Here is an 8,703-nt window from a genome sequence, read left to right as displayed (position 1 = left end):
CTGCCCTGGATCTGCTTTGCCTGGTATTCTGTGTTATCGCAACTCCACCCCAGCCGCCATCAAGCCCCGCCTCCCCGAGACTGTATTTTTAAAACTGACAGGATTCCTACAAGTCAAACCATAGTCAGTGTTTTCAGTTTCCTGAAATACACAACATTCAGGATTCATCAACTTCTTTCTAAGAAGGTTACTGATTTTAATTTAGTGGTTAAATTCTTTTCTGAAAGTAAAATCCCACATGGTATGAAAAGCATATGAATTGGCTTTTTGAAAGATGCAAAGATTGTGATTGGTAAATGATCCAAACACGCTTGCCTCAAGAAATGGGCAAAGGCGAGCATTCAAAGATTCTAAAAGTCTTTGGAAAACAAAGATCCATCACTTGAGGGATGAAGTCATTGTTTGACCAAATACAGCAGACTAAATTTAAGATGATAATTTTGTATGGCCCATCAGCGATGCTATAAATTTAGGTCGAAAAAGCTTCCCCACTCCTGCCCTAGATTAAGCAATGATGCTGAAACTTGGAACTCAACTCACCTCTATGGTTCTACTTTCAGCCCAACAATTGCCAGGACTAGGAGGTGCACAATCAGCCCTGAGAAGAAAAAGGGACAGTGTTTGCCTAGGATAAAGTTCTAAAGAAAGGCAGTGATAGGAAAGAAGGACAATAGAAATGGGAAAGACACAGAGGAAGTGGGAAGGTTATTATATTGAGGGATTTGAATTCTTGTTACAAATCAAAATGAATGATCAATTGTTGAATGGAAAACTAATTTGATCTGTACCCTTTTAAACAAATCACAATGAAACAAATGTCCTTAATTTGCGATAAAACATACCAATTGTAGTTGACCAAGACAACAGAAAGGGTTTGGAAACTCAAGGATTTCTACTTATTTTCAGAAAGAACAGAAGCAAAAGTTCTCTCTGGCTCTCTGTCTGAAATCAGGGTGGCCAACAGAGATGCTGCTAAGGAAAACCAACTTGAACCCCAGCTACAAGGACTTCCAAAGCAAAGATCTGGACTGTGTGCTTTGAACATTGTTGAAGTGTTGTTGGTAAGTGCCATCGAGTCAGTTCCAACTCACAGAAAGGCTGTGTATGGTTCCCCAGGAGCATCTGGTGGGTTTGAACTGATGACCTTGTGCTTTACAGTCCAGGAAACTTCTGACCTTGTAGTTTACAGAGCCACAGTCATTATTAATTCTCCAATGTTAAATAAATGTCTTCAACTAAATGAATATCTGCATGACAAACCTGTTTGTTTATTCTAAAGCTTAAGTCCAACAGGACTCACACTAAAACAGCAGCACTAGCTCCTGGGTTTAGAGATTTTGATAGCAAATTTTCTTTGAAAACTAAAATACGCTAAGAAGTAAAAGTTGCCCAAAGCCAACAACTAACACATGACAGGAAATCTGTCCTCCTAATGTCCTGATGTGGCGCTGTGGGTTAATGCGCTGGAATGCAAAGTTGCTTTGAACCGCAAGTCGGCAGTTCAAGCTCACCAATTGGTCTTCAGAAACCATTTACAGTGTCGCTGTGGGTCGGAATGATCTCAACAACAACAAAACACCATGTGCTGAGACGCCCTGTCTCGTATGCACCTTCCATCTCATTCGCAGGAGGACATTGGGCTGAGTGTGGCAGGTTTACTTCCAAAAGTCCCCCACGTGACCCCAGCTGGCTGGCTTCAATGCCCAAACACCACCCCACCTGCACCCCAAATGTCCATTCAGCTACTCAGGGACAATTAGGCATATTAGCCTTGATGAATCCCCTGCTCTGCCCACATCTCCAAAACCTCCGCGGGTTGTGCTCACAGGCTTTCTGAATTTCTGGTGTAAGGCCCCAAAAACGGATCCTATCCTGGTGAGAAACCCCTAAAAAGATCAACAGGACTCGAGTTCGATGCAATAGCAAGAGGTTTATTTTTCCAACGCGTTGGGGTCTACCTTCATAAAGTCTCTCCGCAGGGAGGTGAAGGCGACCCCGGCTTGTTAGTTTCCCTGCCTTTTATAGGATTTTATCAGCTGCAGTGCATCATCAGCTGCAGTGCGCATAAACGGATTGGCTTTTGCTATTGCAGTGACTGATTGCATATGAGGGGAAACTGGGGAAATTCCAATGATTCTGAGGGCGGCCTGACCTAACTATTTTTCTCTAAAATTTCCTGGCAGCTGGGCCTAGTCACGTTTTTGATAAGCTAAGGCCTAGGTGATTTTAGATGGATCCCAAACCCAGGCTAAAGTTTGGTCAAGAAAGTTTCTTTCCTTACACTGGTGGTTTATGGAAATCTGTGATTACACATCCTCACTCTAAAAGCAAAGAAAGAAGCTTAGGCCAAAGCTTGCCCAGAGCAGTGTCCAGGAGGGTCCCATGAAGACCCACCAGAAACCAGAATCTTATGGGGGCCCTTTCCTCAGTGCAGGGTGGTTGTGAGTCAGGCTTCACATGTAAGTGGGATCTGGGAGGATTTTGGGTCCCGGGGTTTTGACTCATTCCAGGTATTATTGATTCTGTGTAATTGTGGAAGGGAAAGAGTCAGGCCCTGCAAGAGTTCCCCTAATCGGAGGGTCCTTCCCTAGTTACCTTTTTGGGCACGCTGTCCTGGCATCCTCAGTCTTCCTGCTGTGGCTCTGCTTTCAGTACCCAGGCCTCACAGGTGCTGGCGCCCCACCCTGAAACCAGGTGCCAGAGAGGCTGCATACTGGGGTCTGCCTAAAAAGTTGCAATCCTGAAGTGGGGCCTCCTGGGCAGAGCTCCATTCTGTGGGGGAGGGGTATGGAGCTTCACAGTTTGCAAAGCCCTCTGCCCAGGCTGGGCCCCAACCAGGGGATCCCAATTCCTGTGGAAGAGTGGAGGCTTTAAGTCCTCACTACCTTGGAAGCAATTCCCCTTCAAGGAACAGAGCCACATACAGCTCTGCCCCCATGTGCCAAGATATCTCTCCACTACCACCCCAATTCTGGTGGAAGAAACCATGGCTACTCACAGACCCTGCCCTAGTCTCAGATCACATGGTCCCCCTAGGGAAACCTCAGACCCAAGCCAGCCCCTCATCACCCTAGTTGGGAGCAGCACCCTAGGAAGCAAGCGGGGACAGGATCAGCTGATCCTGGTTAAGTAATTGCGCAGTGTTCACTGAACTCCCCCAATCCTGGCCGTGTACACATTCCAGAGAGGACACAGCAGCCTCACACTTGTCTATGTCACCTTGTGTGGGGCAAACCAAATGCTATGTTTTCATCTACAGTAAGCAGGACAGAAATTCTACCAGGAAGACGGAAAAGACATTGACGGTGGTTTCTAAAGGACAAAAATGGTCTAACTGGAAAGAACACATTGTGTGACTTCATAGTTTATACATAAACTTATACCAAACAATCAGGTAAACAAGAGCAACATTTCAGTCTCTTCAGACAAAAGTCTGGTAGTGTCAGTGGAACTATGCTAAATAAACCATATGGGAGAGTCCTAATTATAATGAGGAAAATAGGTATTGACTGGGGAGAGGACCAGGTTACATTATACAACAAAGACTACCATGTTACTAGACTGTGAGAGTAATAGAGATTAAAATTACTTATACAACATTGTAAGACCATAGTTGGTGCTGCAGGTGATAAAACGTGGGTGTTGATTGTGGGTCTAAGTAAAATGAGATCTTTGACAGCATCAAGCTTTTCTCAATTGACCCTGATACTTACTTGTCCAGTGGTGAGGATTTTTGTTTTCTTTACATTGAGTTCTAACACAATGGCTGTAGTGTTCTATCTCTTTCCGGAAACAAGGTTGTGTCATTTGCAAATTGCAGGTTGTTAATGATCTTTCCTCTCATTCTGATGCCACATTTACTTCATATGAGCCAGTTCTCAGATTATTTTCTCAGGATACATACTGAATAAGTGTGGCAAAAGGATACAAGGCTGACATCTTTGCAGATTTTAAACCATTTATCTCCCTGTTCTGTTCAAATGACTGCCTTTTAGTCTATGTACTAGGTCCCAATGAGCACAACTAAGTGTTCTGAAATTCCTTCACAAAACTGTCCATACTTTGTTATGATCCATACAATTAATTACTTAAGCATAGTTAATACAGCACAAGGAAACATCTTTCTGATATACTCTGTAGTCAGTGAAACTCCATTTGCTATCAGCAATGATATCCCTCATTTCACATCCTCTTCTGAATGCAGCTTGAATGTTTGGCTGCACCCTATTGATGGAGAACAGCTATTAATTGCTTACAGCAAAATTTTAGTTACATGTGATAGTAATGATACTGTTCAATAATTTCCTCATTCTTTGAAACACCTTGCTTTGGAAAGGGCATAAATATGGATCTCTTCCAATCGGTTAGCCAGGTTGTTGTCTTCCAAATTTCTTGGCATAGACAAGTGAGTGTCTCTTGTGTGTCTTCTTTTGGTTGAGACATTTCAGTTGGTCAATTCCTGGAGCCTTGTTATTTTACCAGTGCTTTAAATGAAACTTGTACTGCCTCCTTCAATACCATCGGTTCTTGATCATATGGACCTCCTAAAATGGCTGAACAGTGACTACTTCATTTTGGTACACTGATTCTGTATACATGTCATCTTCTTTTCATGTATCCTGCATGTTTCAATATTTAACTATAGAATTCTTCAATATTGCTACTCAAAATGTAAAATTTTTATTCAGTTATATTATCTGGAAAAATGCTGAGCATATTCTTACCTCAAGAGTCTTGTCATATTTCATTTTAATATTTTACTTTGTCTTCTTGAGGCCCCATTCACCAAGCTCACTGGTCTGCGCCAGAGTGGGTGAGGTGGGAACTCGCTCTACCTGAGCCCGGAGTGCCTCCCACCCCACCCCCGCCAGTGCCCATGGCTAAGCGGTGCTGACCATGGGCGCCCACCTGGGACCAGTGTCCCAGCCACCGGCCCCACAGGAACAGCCAGAGTTCACACAGCTAAAGTCCGTGCTGGACGCTGTAAATCTGGCCTGTGAAGTGGCGCTCTTCCCAGGAGACGAGCTGAAACACGTGCACCACCTCCCATAGGTGCAGCCCGCGTCTTCCCACAGAGGAGCTGGTCCAGACAAGATGCGAGATGGAGAAGTATCTGACACCTTTAATTCCAGAGCATCAAAAGTATAGACCAAGACAGTGGCTCCGTTATAGACCAGTTCATCACTAACAGTGAAGGGTTACCTTTACAGTATATCAACAGTTAATGTCTTTCTCCTTGACATCACTCACCTGAGAACTGGCATGGTCTACAAATCCCAGAGGCCATGCTTAACACACATCAAGTCAGAAGCTGTTACCATTTTCAGCCACCAGAATGAATCCACTTCCCCTACTCCAGCCCAGACCCAGATCCTCCGTGAGTTCACCAGTATCTTCAGCTCACACCAGACTGCAGCTCCAGAGGTGAACAATACTTTCATCAAACAAGAACTTTCTACACCAGAGCTTCATCTTTCTGTCCCTCCCCAGCAGGGCCACTTAGACCAGCTACTGAACACACCAGATCCAGATATGCCCAGTTCTACAAACCAGACAGCTGTAATGGACTCTCTTAATGTTTCTGTGTCAGTCTACTTGAGGAGCCTTACCACATTCACCTCTGCTGTTTCACAGACTGCAATGAAACCATTTCAGGGCATTTCCCCTTGCACATACACACTGCCAATCAGTTTCTTCCACAACAGGCCACTTATTTTCCCCATCACCACCAAGCTCAGAGCCTGGGAGTCCAGATAGACAAGCCGAGATGCTCCAGAATTTAACCCCATTTCCATCTTATGCTGCTACAATCGCTTCTAAACTGGTTATCTACAATCCAAATTTACCTGCCACCCTGCCAGTTAACTCACAAAACATCCAGCCTGTCAGATACAATAGAAGAAGTAATCCTGAACTGGAGAAAAAAACGCATCCATTACTGCGATGACCCTGACTGCACAAAACTTTACACAAAGTCTTCTCATTTAACAACTCATCTGAGGACTCATACTGGTGAAAAGCCATACAAGTGTACGTGGGATGGTTGCGACTGGAGCTTTGCCAGGTCAGACAAGCTGACCCGCTACTATAGGAAGCTCACAGGTGCCAAGCCCTTCCAGTATGCCATGTGCAACTGCAGTTTCTCGAGCTCTGGCCACCTGGACCTGCGCATAAAGAGGCACCAGAACTGAGATGCACTGCCCAAAGGGTGCTCAGTGCCTATGCAGTTCATACTGTTATGCAGTTAATCTCACAAAATTTTAACTATAAACTTAACTATAATATAAAGGGGGAAAACCCCACAAAAACTAGAAATGTATATTTTGTATATTTGAGAAAACACGGAACACATTGTATTAATACCAAAGTGTTTGGTCATTTTAAGAATCTGGAAAGCTCGCTGAAATGTGTATGGCTTTACTGAAGCAGATTTCATCTCATGACAGGCAGCCACATCTTAACACAAGGAGGGGGCCTGGGTGGAGGGAGTGTTAGCAGTGTTTTTACCTAAGAACCATCATCTAATGTGACAGTGTTTAGTAAACAAATCAGTTGGCAGGCACAGGAAATAGGATGACATAGGTTACTTTTTTCAAGATTAAATAATTCCTTGGAGGAGGTGCCCAATGTACATGGCAATTCACAAATAGCTGTTGAACAAATGTGTGGGGTTTTTTTGTTTTTTACTATGAATTACATATTTTCCTATTTGAAATTTTGTAAATATACAAATCAGTTTAATAGGTTTATTGAAGGTTTTCTAGGATTATTTTTTGGGAAAATCATTAGTAATTTTAACATAATAATGAATACATTTACAGTTAAAATTTGTGGTAAGATACCACTCAAAATGTTACCAAATTCATTACTTTAGGGGGAGAAAATAATCATAAAATGAAATTAAGCAAATTTCATGCACTGATTAAAATAAGATTGCTTATTTTAAATACAGACAGACATTTTATACGAATTATGAAGTCGAACTTAAGATAGTTACAAAACACAAAATTAAACCTCTTACAGATAAACTATGAACAGTATCATTTTTAAAAAGAAGACTTATGATGTCATTCTCACATGGAAATATTGGTTTTATGATGCAGTTTTCATATGCAGAAATGTATGCTCGTACAGTACTGTATGTCAAAAGCCAATTTTTGTGGCCTTTGCATGTAATATACAGTGAGACACAGAAATTTTACCTAAATTATAGTGCAGTATAGCTAATCTATTGTTAATACTAACTCAGTATCTGCCTTTAAATATAAATAACATGTTGAAAACTTTAAGGAAGCAAATGCTACATATATGCAACATAAAATAGTAATGTGATACTGATGCTGTTAACCAAAGGGCAAAGTAAATAAGAAAATGTCAAAAGGGGTCTTAATTGAAAATGACAATTTAATTTTGTTTTTAAAATACTGTTTATCTTTTAGTTATTTTGTGGTAACATATGGTAAGTTTTTTTAGAAAACAATTTTCATAACATGATAAATTACACTTTTGTTTGTTAGAAAAGTTGCTCTTAAAATGTATAAATAGTGAAAAATGGTGTAAATAATTTTGTAAGGCTTAAGATGTTTATATGTGGAAAATATATAAAAACCATAAATCGGTTGCTATTTTACTTCTTTTTCTCTCTTATTTTTATATTGTGGTCATTTCTGAGGCAAATAATAAAGTAAACAGCTGTATAGTTGTAGAAGTTTTTTGAGAGAATGATATGTTTATATATTAAAGACAATTTCCTTTGGAAAATAAAAATTGCCTTACAACAAACAAACCAAAAAAGTGGACACAGGAAATCAACCAACACCTCACCAAGGAAGACATACAGACAACCAACAAACATAGGGAAATGTTCACAATCATTAGCCATTGCTGTTGTTAGGTGCCATTGAGTCGGTCCCGACTCAACAACCTTATGCACAGAACGAAACACTGCCAGATCCTGGGCCAACCTGACTATTGTTGCCATGCTTGAGCCCATTGATGCTGCCACCTTGCCAATCCACCTTGCTGGAAATCTTTCTCTTTTTCTCTGACCCTCCACCTTACCTCCTTCTCTAGGGACTGGTCCCTCCTAACAATATGTCCAAAGTATGAGAGACAAAGTTTGGCCATCTTGGCCTCCAAGGAGCACTCTGACTGCACTTCTTCCAACACAGATCTGTTGGATCTTTTCACAGCCCATGGCACTTTCAATATTCTCCTCCAACACCATAACTCAAAAGCATCAATTCTACCATCTTCCTTATTCAATATCCTGCTTTCACATGCATATGAGGTTACTGCAAATACCATGACTTAGGGCAGGCGCAACTTAGTCTTCAAGCTGACATCTTTGCTCTTCAACACTTTAAAAAGGTCTTGTGCAACAGATTTGCCTAATGCAATGTGTCGTTTGATTTCTTGACTGCTGCTTCCATGAGTGTTGCTAGTTGAGCAAAGAATAATGAAGTCCTTGACAATTTCAATCTGTTCTCCTTTGATAAGAATGCGGTTTAATGATCCAGTGGTAAGGACTTTTGTTTTCTATACATCGAGATGCAATCCAAGCTGAAGGCTGTGCTCTTTTTTCTTCATCAGTAAATATTTTAAGTCTTCTGAACTTTCAGCAAGGAGCAGGTTGTTAACGAATCTTCTTCCAATCTTGATTCCACATTTTTCTTCATATAACCCAGCTTCTCAGATTATTTG

General features: G+C 41.5%; 1 pseudogene; it reads left to right on the top strand.

Annotated features, from left to right (window-relative positions):
• Positions 1-4,893: 4,893 nt before the first annotated feature.
• LOC102840417 lies at positions 4,894-6,191 on the top strand (annotated as a pseudogene).
• The last annotated feature ends 2,512 nt before the right edge of the window (positions 6,192-8,703 follow it).

The sequence above is a fragment of the Chrysochloris asiatica genome, unplaced genomic scaffold (genome assembly GCF_000296735.1).
Source record: "Chrysochloris asiatica unplaced genomic scaffold, ChrAsi1.0 scaffold00289, whole genome shotgun sequence".
NCBI classification, from domain to species: domain Eukaryota; kingdom Metazoa; phylum Chordata; class Mammalia; order Afrosoricida; family Chrysochloridae; genus Chrysochloris; species Chrysochloris asiatica.
Note: the sequence above shows the minus strand (reverse complement) of the source record. Positions and strands in the feature narration are given on the sequence as shown.